Here is a 13909-nt window from a genome sequence, read left to right on the forward strand (position 1 = left end):
TGCAAATTCTATTGAAATCCTCTAAATCCATGGTATATGATTTGTCATAGAGATTAAACAGTACCGATGTGTCACGGCCAGCTGAAAATTTGAATCTGCGAACAAAAGAGGCAGTGAGAGCAACATACTGTTCACATTTATCAGAGATGAATTCTTCGAGTCCGACGTTGTGAACAAGTGCATCAAACTTGTCTTTGAAACCTGCCTCAATCATAAATTCATCAGAAGGCCATTCACATTGTAGTACCTGCGCATCCCTTGGTTGGTAAGGATCAGGCTCCCGAATCGCAAGACGGGGACCTCTCTTGCTTGAGGAACCACCATGAAAGTTTCTCCTGAACATCTTCCTTTTCTGAAATTTTCAGTGATTCCAAGGAAAGGTGAACAAGGATCAACAAAACTCGTAGCAACTACTCCCACAAGTGCCTAGAGGCAATATTACGCATCAAAACTACTTGGGACCAGCTAAAATTAGCATCAAAGCTCAAGAACATGATCACCAAGGCAGCAAAAATACGCGGAGTATAAGGCACTAGAGCAAAAACTAATTGGACCAATGGAGGAGTCACTTACCAAGGAGTAATTTCACCAAAACAGTTCGGAGAACGGTAATTTGAGCAAAGAGATCGAAAATCCCAGCAAGAGGAGCAAGAACACGGGTTTGAGCTGCGCAACAATTTTTTCTGAAGGTAGGAGAAGCAGATAAGAGCAAGAATGAGTGGAGGGGGTGCCTATGGGCCCCACAAGCCTAGGTGGCACGGCCAGGGGGTGCCCGCACCCCTAGGGCTTGTGGCCCACTGGTGTGGCCCCCAAACAAGCTCTTTGTCTCAGAATTTTTCAGAAGTTCCAGAAAAAATCATACTTGATTTTCAGGACGTTCGGAGAACTTCTATTTTTGGGGTACATTTCTACCGGACGCTAAAACAGAAAACAGGGAAAACTAAACTAAACACATCATTTTTATTCTAAGCAACCGAAGGTGAAAACTTTGAATAGAGGTTGTAACTCCTCGATTCATCCATCTCATGGTCATCGAAAGAAATCCGTCGATGAGGTTGATCAAGTCTCCTTGACAAACCTTTTCGAATCGCAAAAGAGAACGAAGAATTTTCGAATAGTCACTAGGTCACCTCAATGGGGATGTGTATCTCCCCAACAAGCAAATCATACTTCATCTTGACACGAGGTATAGGGCATTCAAAGCTCCCAATAAGAATCGATGAAGTTTTTTCGATAGCATTGATGCAATGTACTCGATATTGTTTCTTCGGAAAGTGCACCGTATGCTCATTACCGTTGACATGGAAAGTGACATTGCCTTTGTTGCAATCTATAACAGCCCCTGTGGTGTTTAAAAAGGGTCTTCTGAGGATGACCGCCATGGCATCGTCCTCGGGAATATCCAAGATAACAAAGTCTGTTAAGATAGTGACATTAGCAACCACAACAGGCACATCCTCGCAAATGCCGATAGCGAAGAAAGTTGATTTGTCGGCCATTTGCAGAGAAATTTCAGTGGGTGTCAACTTATCTAGTTCAAGTCTACGATAAAGAGAGAGATGCATAACACTAACACCGGCTCCAAGGTCGCATAAAGCAGTTCTAACGTACTTACCTTTAATGGAGCAAGGTATAGTGGGCACACTAGGATCACCCAGTTTCTTAGGAGTTCCACCCTTGAAGGTATAATTAGCCAGCATGGTGTAAATCTCAACCTCAGGTATCCTCCTCTTATTAGTCACAATATCTTTCATGTACTTAGCATACAAAGACATTTTGAGCATATCTATCAAACGCATTTGCAGAAAGACAGGTTTGATCATTTCAACAAAGCGCTCAAAATCCTCATCATCCTTTTTGTTGGATGGTTTGGGAGGAAAGGGCATGGGTTTCTGAACCCATGGTTCCCTTTCTTTACCATGCTTCCTAGCAGTGAAGTCATTCTTATCGTATCTTCTATTCTTAGGATGTGGGTTATCAAGATCAACAGGTTCAATCTCCACATCCTTATCATTGCTAGGTTGAGCATCAACATGAACATCACTATTGATATCATCATTAGGCTCATGTTCATCACCAGATTGTGTCTCAGCATCGGAGAGAGAGACATCGTTTGGACTCTCAGGTGTAGCAGCAATAGGTTTGCTTGCGTGCAAGTTCCTATCATCTTTCTTCTTCTTTCTAGGATGACTAGGTGCATCAGTGCTAACTCCTTGAGAATCTTGTTCAATTCTCTTCGGATGACCCTCAGGATACAGAGGTTCTTGGGTCATTCTACCGCCTCTAGTAACGACTCTGACAGAACTGTCATTCAACTCATTGAGCAAGTCATTTTGAACCTTAAGTACTTGTTCTACCTGAGTAGTAACCATAGAGGCATGTTTACTCAGGAGCTTAAGATCATTGACATTTCTGTCCACACAAGCACTTAAATGACTAAGCATACGAGCATTCTTTTCCAATTGTCTGCTAACATAATCGTTGAAACTCCTTTGTTTGACAACGAAGTTATCAAATTCATCCATGCATAAGCTAGTAGGTTTATCAAAAGGAATATCACTCTCATCAAACCTACGCAGAGAATTTACTTCTACTACCAGTATCGTGTTATCGAGACCATGGATCTCTTCGATAGGTGGTAGATTTTTGACATCTTCAGATTTAATGCCTTTCTCTCGCATAGATTTCTTGGATTCTTGCATATCTTCAGGACTGAGGAATAGAATACATCTTTTCTTCGGAGTTGGCTTAGGAGGTGGTTCGGGAATAGTCCAAGCATTCTCATTGCACAAGATGTTATTCAGTAGAATCTCAGCTTGTTCTATAGTTCGTTCCCTAAAAACACAACCAGCACAACTATCTAGGTGGTCTTTGGAAGCATCGTCAAGTCCATTATAGAAGATATCAAGTATTTCATTCTTCTCAAGAGGGTCATCAGGTAAAGCATTCAACAACTGGATGAGCCTCCCCCAAGCTTGTGGGAGACTCTCTTCTTCAGCTTGAGCAAAGTTGTATATTTCCTGCAAGGCAGCTTGCTTCTTATGGGCAGGGAAATATTTCTCAGAGAAGTAGTAAACCATATCCTGGGGGCTACGCACACAATCAGGAGCAAGAGAAGTGAACCAAGTCTTAGCATCATCCTTTAGCGAGAAAAGAAACAGCTTGAGCATGTAGTAGTGGCGGATCTTTTCCTCACTGGTGAATAGGGTGGCTACATCGTGCAGTTTCGTAAGATGGGCTACAACCATTTCAGACTCATAACCGTGAAAAGGATCAGATTCGACCAGAGTGATTAACTCAGGGTCAACAGAGAATTCATAATCCTTATCGGTCACAAAGATAGGCGAAGTAGCAAACTTCGGGTCATATTTCATCCTAGCGTTCAGAGATTTTTCTTTCCACTTGCGCAGAAGTTTCTCAACATCATAGCTATCCTTACACGCAAGAAAATCCTCAGCTATCTCCCCCTCCATAACATAGCGCGTATCAGGCATAACAGGCAATTCAGGCATAGTAAGTTCTACTTCAATTGTATCAGCAGTTTCAGAAGTATCATCACATCTAGCAGCAACTCTAGCAATTTGTGCATCAAGGAATGCACCTAGTGGCAAAGCAGTATCATCATGCATAGTATCAAGCATAGCATCATCAGGCATAGTATCAAGCATAGCATCATCAGGCATAGTATCAAGCATAGCATCAAAAGCAGCAGAAGTAGCATCATCAAGCATAGGCGACATATCAAGATTTCTAGCAGGAGGCGAAGTCGCAAACTTACTCAAAACTGAAGGTGAATCAAGTGCAGAGCTAGATGGCAGTTCCTTACCTCTCCTCGTAGTGGAAGGCAAGATTTTAGTTCTTTGATCTTTTCGATTCCTCATAGTGATCAGCATACGTCAATCCCAAGTGACTCAGAGAATATAGTTGTGCTTCCCCGGCAACGGCGCAAGAAAAACGTCTTGATGACCCTCAAGTATAGGGGATCGCAACAGTTTTCGAGGGTAGAGTATTCAACCCAAATTTGTTGGTTCACCAAAGGGAAAGAGAAATAATATTCTCAAGTATTAGCAGCTGAGTTTGTCAGATTCAACCACACCTGAAAGATTTGTGTCTGCAAGCAAAGTATCAGTAGCAAAGTAGTATGATAGCAACGGTGCCAGAAACAAAACTGTTGACATCAGACTATTCCTAACTGTTGTATCAATGGCGCCAGTAAGTTGCACGTGGACGAGTAACTATTCTTCCTCGACAACAGTGTCGGAAAAGATCTTGCAAGAAGTAACAGCAAAGTAGCAAGGAACAGCAGTAGCAGCAGCAGCAGAGTAACAGCAGTAGCAACAGAGTAACAACAGCAGCAGCAAAGTGGCCCAATCCCTTTTGTAGCAAGGGACAAGCCAAGAGAAAGTAACGTAGCAAGGACCAGTAGTAAAAGACTCGTAGGCAGTGGATCGGTGATGGATGAGTTTGACGGATGTGATTCATCATGTAACAGCTATAACACGGAGAGATATGTAACTAGCTCCCGTTCGTCAATCTAATGTAGGCATGTATTCCGTATGTAGTCATACGTGCTTAGGGAAAAGAACTTGCATGACATATATTGTCCATCCCTCCCGTGTTAGCGGGGTCCTAATGGAAACTACGGGATATTAAGGTTCTCCTTTAAATAAGGAACCGGACCAACGCATTAACACGTGGTGAATACATGAACTGCTCATACTATGGTCATCTCCGGGAATGGTTCTGGCTATTGTCACTCCGGGGTTGCCGGGTCATAATACATAGTAGGTGACTACAACTTGCAAGATAGGATCTAAAACACACATATATTGGCGACAACATAATAGGTTCAGATCTGAAATCATGGCACTCGGGCCCTAGTGACAAGCATTAAGCATAGCCAAGTAGTAGCAACATCAATCTAGAACATAGTGGATACTAGGGATCAATCCCCGTCAAAACTAACTCGATTACATGGTAGATCTCATCCAACTCATCACCGTCCAGCAAGCCTACGATGAGATTACTCACGAACGATGAAGAGCATCATGGAATTGTCGATGGAGGAAGGTTGATGATGATGATGGCGACGATTTCCCCTCTCCGGAGCCCCGAACGGACTCCAGATCTGCCCTCCACATGAAGAACAGGAGGTGGCGGCGCCTCCGTATCGTAAAACGCGATGAAACCTTCTCTCTGATTTTTTTTCCGGGAAGGACGAAAGATATAGAGCTGAGTTTGGGGGCGGTGGTGCCACGTGGGCCCCACAAGCCCTCACGGCACGGCCTAGGGGGGTGGCTGCGGCCTGTGGGCTTGTGGCCCACTGGCACGCCCCCTCCTGTGGATCTTTGCGCAGGTATTTTTCTTTTATTCCAGAAAAATCTTCGTATTTCAGGACATTCCGAGAACTTTTATTTCTCCACAAAAACAACACCATGGCAATTCTGCTGAAAACAACGTTAGTCTGGGTTAGTTCCATTCAAATCATGCAAATTAGAGTCCAAAACAAGGGCAAAAGAGTTCAAAAAAGTAGATACGACACAGACGTATCAAGGCACATTGGATATAAGATAGAGACTCGATAATATAAATGACTTGGATTGAGATAATATGAATAATGAAGACCCCTTTATTCTTCATTATGTATCCAAGTCTCCAATGTCCTCCAATATCACCTTTTGATAAAGTTTGAGGTTGTTGGTCCCCAACCATGTTGGGTCCTAAGAGGTTAGTCACAATAGCCTTGGCTACCGAAATGTTTATTTTCTTGACACCACTTTGAGTACTGACAAACTTGGCAAACACATTGCCAACCTTATCCTTCCCAAGAGAATAGATATCATCAATAATGATTGGGTTGGATAAATTACCTCTCGTGAAAGAAGAAGCGAAGTGACCCTTCTCACGACATAAGTAGCAACATCTACCCTTTACTTTATTCCCAATTGATTTCTCAACTTGAGGAGTGTTGGATTGAGTCTTATTGGGGAGAGGCCTTTCTTCAACTTGTGGTTGATTATGTGTTTGAACTTGTGGCCGCTTCCCTTGTTGCTTGTGACTTTGGGGCTTCTTCTTTAATGTGCAAGATCTAACATGGTGCCCTTCAATTTTGCACTTGAAGCAAACAATCTTAGGCGAATTCTTGACTTGTTCTTTGCCCTTCTTCTTTAAGGTTTTGGACTTCTTCTTCTTGTTGGGATTGAATCCAAGTCCACCTTTGTCATTTGGGGATTTTTGCCCACACAAGGTATTGTTGAGTATGTACATCCCTTCATGACTCATTTCCAAGTCTTTCTTTAAGGAAGTGACTTGGGCCTTGAGCTCTTCAATTTCCTCTACATGGTTAGTATCAACACAAGTACTAGAGGTAGTATAAGCATCATTATTAGAGAAACAAGTCAAGGAAAGTAATTCATCACAAGATGTAGCAACATTACAAGTAGAGGAATTACGAGGACTAGCACATGGCAATATAGCATTTTTACTAGAAGTAGTGCGAATGTCCACATGAGCCTCACTTGATGTTACCTTGGTAGTAATAGCCTCATGAGCTAATTTTAGCACATTATGGGATACTAGAAGATCCTCATGAGAGCTTGTGAGAATTACATGACTTTCTTGTAATTTTTCATAATTGCTCGATAGCAACTCAACATTCTTCTTCAATATGGATGCTCCACATGAAAGAGAGTTAGTAGCACAAGCATCATCATTAACAATAAGAGGAGAAGGCAACTTGGCAAGCTCTTTAGCATAAGAAGCTTTAAGTTAGGCATGACACTCGGTGAGTTCGATGAGCGAACTCATAATAGCCTTTGAGCCATTTTCGAGGTGCTCATAGTCCTCAAGGAGGTTAGCATGAGCAACTTCAAGATTATCATTTTTAGTTCTAAAATTGTTAGCCACCTCGAGGGCTCTATCATGGGATTTCTTTAATCTAGATAATTCTAGAGAAAAGGTCTGCTTAAGAGATTCCTTGGTGGTTTGTTCATTTTCAAGAGCTTGTGATAGCTCAGCTATCTCATCAGCGTAATCACGCTCATGACCTTCCATTGTCACAATGGTGGCCTCATGCTCCTCGAGATGAGCTTCCAACTCCTCAGTGTATTTCTCGCCCTGAGTGGCAATAGACATGATTTCCATGAAGTTGGAAAAGGCAAGTTTATTCTTATAAAGAGATTTAAAAATTATTTCACCTTTAAATTGTGAGGATGCAATATTATCACTATCTTCATCATTATCATCATCCTCATCATCATCATCATCATCATCATCAGGAGATATATTGGGATTCAAGGTAGGAGATAACTTTGAAGCCTTATCCATAAAGCAAAAGTTAGAAACAATAGATGATGATGTAGGATCCCTTGAAGCATCATTCAACGCCACATCTTGTTCCATGGAGTGGTGGATTTCCTCTACATTGTTAGCAGCACAACTCGAGGAAATAGATACATTTTTATCATGGCAGCAAGATATAGAAATCATATCATCATGAGATTTTGTCAAGTAGTTTTTACATGATATGCAAGGACTATTAACACAAGCATGTAAAACAATTAGAGTGCTCAAAGTGTTAACGCCCAAAGATGAAGCATTCCAATAATATAGTGATGAAGGATCATCAACAATAAGCCCACTATTATCATTGCGATGATCACCACTGCTCACCATATCATTACCTAGTGGCAATCCACATGTAGGTGAAGTAGATTAACTTTGAGAAGACCACACGACCGAGGGTGGAGGGAGAACAATCATTCCCACAAATCTTGGACACACCATTTTATCTTGAAGCTTTATCCACACCTCATGAGCATCCCGGAATGGCATGAGTTGAAATATAACCACATTGCTCAAATCATGAAAAAACACATTAGAAGCTTGAGCATTGAGATAAGAGTTTTTCTCATCCTCTAAAGATATATTTTGAGAATCCTTTGGAGGAGAAAAACCCATATCTACAATTCGCTCTAAATTTGGGTCCATGACCCTCAAGAGATTAAGCATGTGAATTACCCAGACATCAAAATTTGTGCCATCGAAACTAAGAGTGTGAGAGAATCCTAAACCCCTAGTCGACATCCTTACTCTCTAGGTGGTTAAACCTAATAATGAGAGACCTAGCTCTGATACCAATTGAAAGGACGTGAATGCCGCCTAGAGGGGGTGCATAGGCGCTTTAAAATAATTACGGTTTAAGCTTGAACAAATGCAGAATAAAACTAACGTTTAATTTGTCAAGCACAAAACCTAAAACAACTAGGTTCACCTATGTGCACCAACAACTTATGCTAAACAAGATAAACAAATAAGTGATAGCAAGATATATGACAAGAAACAATATGGCTATCACAAAGTAAAGTGCATAAGTAAAGGGTTAGGGTAAGAAATAACCGAGGCACGCGGAGACGATGATGTATCCCGAAGTTCAAACCCTTGCGGATACTAATTTCCATTAGGATCAGTGTGAACACAAAATGCTCCCCAAGATGCCACTAAGGCCACTGTAATCTACTCACGCCCTCGCACAATGCAAGATGTCGTGATTCCACTAAGCGACCCTTGAGGGCGGTCACCGAACACATACAAACAAGGTTGGGGCAATCTCCACAACTTAATTGGAAGCTCCCAACAACACCATGAACCTTCACTACAATGGCATATGGCTTTGAGGTGACCACAAATGCTTGGGGCAATCTCCACAACTTAATTGGAGACCCTGATGCTTGCCCGGATCTTTACACCACAATGATTGAGCTCCGAGGCACCACCAAGCTTCTAGGACGGCAAAGCATTCACGAAGAACAATTTCTAGGGGTACCAAGTACCCAAGGGTAATAAGCTTCTCAACTTCTCACTTCCACGTATCACCGTGGAGAACTCAAACAGATGCAACTAATGCAATGGCAAGAACACACGAAGTGGTCAAGTCTCTCACACTCAAATCCCTCCACAACAACAAAAGCTATTGAGAAATATCAGAGGAAGAACAAGGAGCTCACAAAAAACTCCAAGATCAAGATCCAAGGGGTTCCCCTCACATAGAGGTGAAAGTGATTGGTGGAGATGTGGATCTTGATCTCCTCTCTTTTCCCTCAAGAACTAGCAAGAATCATTGGAGGGATTGAGAGTTAGCAAGATCTAAGAAGGTGCCAATGGGGAAGAACAAGAGCCCAATGGATGGATAATATCCAATGGGGAAGAAGACCTCCTTTATATAGTGTGATAAAGAATCCAACCGTTACCCCCACTCACAGTCTCACCGGAGCGGTACTACACCTGCTAGGAGCGGTACTACCGCTGCCAGAACGTCCGAGGGAGCGGTACTACCGCCCGGGAGAGGTAGTAAAAAATTACTACCGCTCTAGAAGCAGTACTACCGCTGGCACCAGGAGCGGTACTACCGCTGGATACTGAAACTGCCATAACATTCGCATACGAACTCTGAATCGAGCAAACTCAAGCTTGTTGAATTCACAAAGACAAGAGCTATCCAATAGCAACGATATAGAGATATGATACCTCTATGAATGAAGAACCGACAAAAACTTCCAACGTCGAAAACATCATAGAAGATGCATATGGACTCCGTTTTCGATGAACTCGAGCTTGTCATGAAGATGAACATAAGCTCTAAAACTCACAAGGAGAAACACCAAACAAGAACCAAAATATGATGCATGGATGCAAATGGTTTGAGATCTCAGCAAATGATACGATCAAGCTACTCACTTGAGAGCCCCTCTTGACAGTACGACAAACTATCCTACAATAGAATAACCTATCAAGGGCAAACCTATACCTTGCACCTAGTCCTCTTGAGTTAGATGATGATGATCTTAGCTTCCTCAAGATGGACCACCTTTCTTGATTGCTCCCCCATACTCACTATGGGTGAGCCACTCTTCAGCACATTCTTCACAAGTCCATTGCCACCACAATGGACGACAGGCTTGAAGCATGATATCTTCGTGATGCTCCACTTGAACTTGCACACCGCAATCTTAATGACATCCTTCATAGGTTGAATGAGATCTTCCTCTTGACGCAAACCCATGGAAACACACCTACACTACAGGAATCAGCTTCTTTGCCGTCTGCCATCACAGACGGCAAAGACAAAATCCCGGACGGCAAAGGTAAAATCACGGACGGCAAAGATTCTCACGGCCGGCAAAAATTCTGCGTCAGGCTACGACGGCATAGGACCTTCTTTGCCGTCTGCCCCCCCAAAGCGGACGACAAAGCTCTTTGCCGTCAGCTTTCCTTAGGAGCAGTCGGCAAAGTGCTCGAGACGGTAGCCGACTGGCGTTGCCTCCGTTAGGGGTTAACGGAGGCTTTGCCGTCTGCCTCCCCCTCCATCTTTGCCGTCTGCCTCCCCCTCCATGTTTGCCGTCTGCCTACTCCTCCCCTCCCCCCTCCATCTTTGTCGTCTGCCTCCCCCTCCATCTTTGCCGTCTGCCTCTCCCCCCCTCCACTCTTTGCCGTCTGCCTCCTCCTCCCCCCTCCTCTGTGCCCTCTTCTTGGCCGTCTGCCCACCCTGGAGGCTGACGGCAAAGAGACTATATAGACACCCCAGGATGCACAGCTGGCTGCCATGTGGCACCTTTGCCATCTGCCAGCTGATGGCACAGGTCTTTGCCATCAGCTCGCAGACGGCAAAGAGCCCATATAGTGCTTGATTTTTTGTTTTATATTATTTCACAACAAACACATATATATATACATATATTTGACAACACATTTATATAATTCACCACACATATATGATATATAGTTAACCACACATATACTTGCCAACACATATATATAATTCACCAAACATATACGATATACATATAAATTAATGTACATCCCCATATATCCAAAGAACCAACATACAAAGTATTGCACTGTTTATCCATATATACATATACATATAGTTCGACATTGTTCATCAACTCAAATGAAAACTAGATGATATACATATAAAGTTCATCCATCGACATTGTTCAACTCCATGAATGCCAGCTTCCATGCATGTAGTATATCCAATCTGCAAAAATGTGAATAAGAAAGTCAGAAGAAGAACAAAATATGATTCTTTTCAGCTAATTAGGTCATTTTTAGCGGAAAACAAGCTAAGAATATAATATTCATGAGCTAACCAAGGTTCTTATGCCATTTTTAGCTTATTATGGTATTTTGGAGCTAAATGGGTTAATTAAAGCAAGGATAATACAAAAGAGGAGAAGAAAGAGGCGGAGGAGGAGAAGAAGAAGAAGGAATCAAGAAGAAGGAGGAGAAGGAGGAGAAAGAGGAGGAGGAGAAGGACTAGAAGGTCCTTGGCCTTCTCCTCCTCCTTCTCCTTCTTCTCTTCTTCTCCTTCTTCTTCTTCTTTCTTTTCATATTGCCTATTTCTTCTCCTCCTCTCCTCTTGTTGGAGCTAAATTACCTAATTATGTCTTTTTGCAGCTAAATGGGTTAATTATCCCATTTTAGAGGAAAACAAGCAAAGTATATAATATTCATGAGCTAACCAAGGTTCTTATGCCATTTTGAGCTTATTATGGTATTTTGGAGCTAAATGGGCTAATTATGTCATTGTGGGGTTAATTAAAGCAAGGATAATATGAAAGACTAGAATAAAGAGGAGGAGGAGGAGAAGAAGAAGAAATCAAGACGAAGGAGGAGAAGGAGGAGAAGGAGGAGGAGGAGAAGGAGTAGAAGGTCCTTGGCCTTCTCCTCCTCGTCCTGCTCCTCCTCCTCCTTCTTCTTCTTCTCTTCTTGTTCTTCTTCTCTTCTTCTTCTTCTTCTTCTTCTTTCTTTTCATTTTGCCTATTTCTTCTCCTCTTCTCCTCTTGTTGGATCTAAATTACCTAATTATGTCTTTTATGAGCTAAATAGGCTAATTATCCCATATTAGAGGAAAACAAGCTAAGTATATAATATTCCTGAGCTAACCAAGGTTCTTATGCCATTTTGAGCTTATTATGGTATTTTGGAGCTAAATGGGCTAATTATGTCATTGTTGGGGAAATTAAAGCAAGGATAATATGAAAGAGGAGAAGAAAAAGGAGGAGGAGAAGAAGAAGAAATCAAGTAGAAGGAGGAGAAGGAGGATAAGAAGGAGAAGAAGGACTAGAAGGTCCTTGGTCTTCTCCTCCTCCTCCTCCTCCTTCTCCTCCTTCTCTTCTTCTTCTTCTTCTTCTTCTTCTTCTTTCTTTTCATTTTGCCTATTTCTTCTCCTCTTCTCGTCTTGTTGGATCTAAATTACCTAATTATGTCTTTTTTGAGCTAAATGGGCCAATTATCCCATTTTAGAGGAAAACAAGCTAAGTATATAATATTCATGAGCTAACCAAGGTTCTTATGCCATTTTGAGCTTATTATGGTATTTTGGAGCTAAATGGGCTAATTATGTCATTGTTGGGGAAATTAAAGCAAGGATAATATGAAAGAGGAGAAGAAAGAGGAGGAGTAGGAGAAGAAGAATTAATCAATAAGGAGGAGAAGGAGGAGAAGGAGGAGGAGAAGAAGGACTCGAAGGTCCTTGGCCTTCTCCTCCTCCTCCTGCTCCTCCTCCTCCTTCTCCTCCTTCTCTTCTTCTTCTTCTTCTTCTTCTTTGTTTTCATTTTGCGTATTTCTTCTCCTCTTCTCCTCTTGTCGGAGCTAAATTACCTAATTATGTCTTTTTGGAGCTAAATAGGTTAATTATCCCATTTTAGAGGAAAACAAGCAAAGTATATAATATTCATGAGCTAACCAAGGTTCTTATGCCATTTTGAGCTTATTATGGTATTTTGGAGCTAAATGGGCTAATTATGTCATTGTTGGGGAAATTAAAGCAAGGATAATATGAAAGAGGAGAAGAAAGAGGAGGAGGCTGAGGAGAAGAAGAAATCAAGAAGAAGGAGGATAAGGAGGAGAAGGAGGAGGAGAAGGACTAGAAGGTCCTTGTCCTTGTCCTCCTCCTCCTTCTCTTCTTCTTGTTCTTCTTGTTCTTCTTTCTTTTCATTTTTCCTATTTCTTGTCCTCTTCTACCCTTGTTGGAGCTAAATTACCTAATTATGTCTTTTATGAGCTAAATAGGCTAATTATCCCATATTAGAGGAAAAAAAGCTAAGTATATAATATTCCTGAGCTAACCAAGGTTCTTATGCCATTTTGAGCTTATTATGGTATTTTGGAGCTAAATGGGCTAATTATGTCATTGTTGGGGAAATTAAAGCAAGGATAATATGAAAGAGGAGAAGAAAAAGGAGGAGGAGAAGAAGAAGAAATCAAGTAGAAGGAGGAGAAGAAGGAGAAGAAGGACTAGAAGGTCCTTGGCCTTCTCCTCCTCCTCCTCCTTCTCCTCCTTCTCTTCTTCTTCTTCTTCTTCTTCTTCTTCTTTCTTTTCATTTTGCCTATTTCTTCTCCTCTTCTCCTCTTGTCGGAGCTAAATTACCTAATTATGTCTTTTTTGAGCTAAATGGGCTAATCATCCCATTTTAGAGGAAAACAAGCTAAGTATATAATATTCATGAGCTAACCAAGGTTCTTATGCCATTTTGAGCTTATTATGGTATTTTGGAGCTAAATGGGCTAATTATGTCATTGTTGGGTAAATTAAAGCAAGCATAATATGAAAGAGGAGAAGAAAGAGGAGGAGGAGGAGAAGAAGAAGAAATCAAGAAGAAGGAGGAGAAGGAGGAGAAGGAGGAGGAGAAGGACTAGAAGGTCCTTGGCCTTCTCCTCCTCCTCCTCCTTCTCCTCCTTCTCTTCTTCTTCTTCTTCTTCTTCTTCTTTCTTCTCATTTTGCCTATTTCTTCTCCTCTTCTCCTCTTGTTGGACCTAAATTACCCTATTATGTCTTTTTTGAGCTAAATGGGCTAATTATCCCATTTTAGAGGAAAACAAGCTAAGTATACAATATTCATGAGCT

Source organism: Hordeum vulgare, chromosome 6H (genome assembly GCF_904849725.1).
Source record: "Hordeum vulgare subsp. vulgare chromosome 6H, MorexV3_pseudomolecules_assembly, whole genome shotgun sequence".
Taxonomy (NCBI): domain Eukaryota; kingdom Viridiplantae; phylum Streptophyta; class Magnoliopsida; order Poales; family Poaceae; genus Hordeum; species Hordeum vulgare.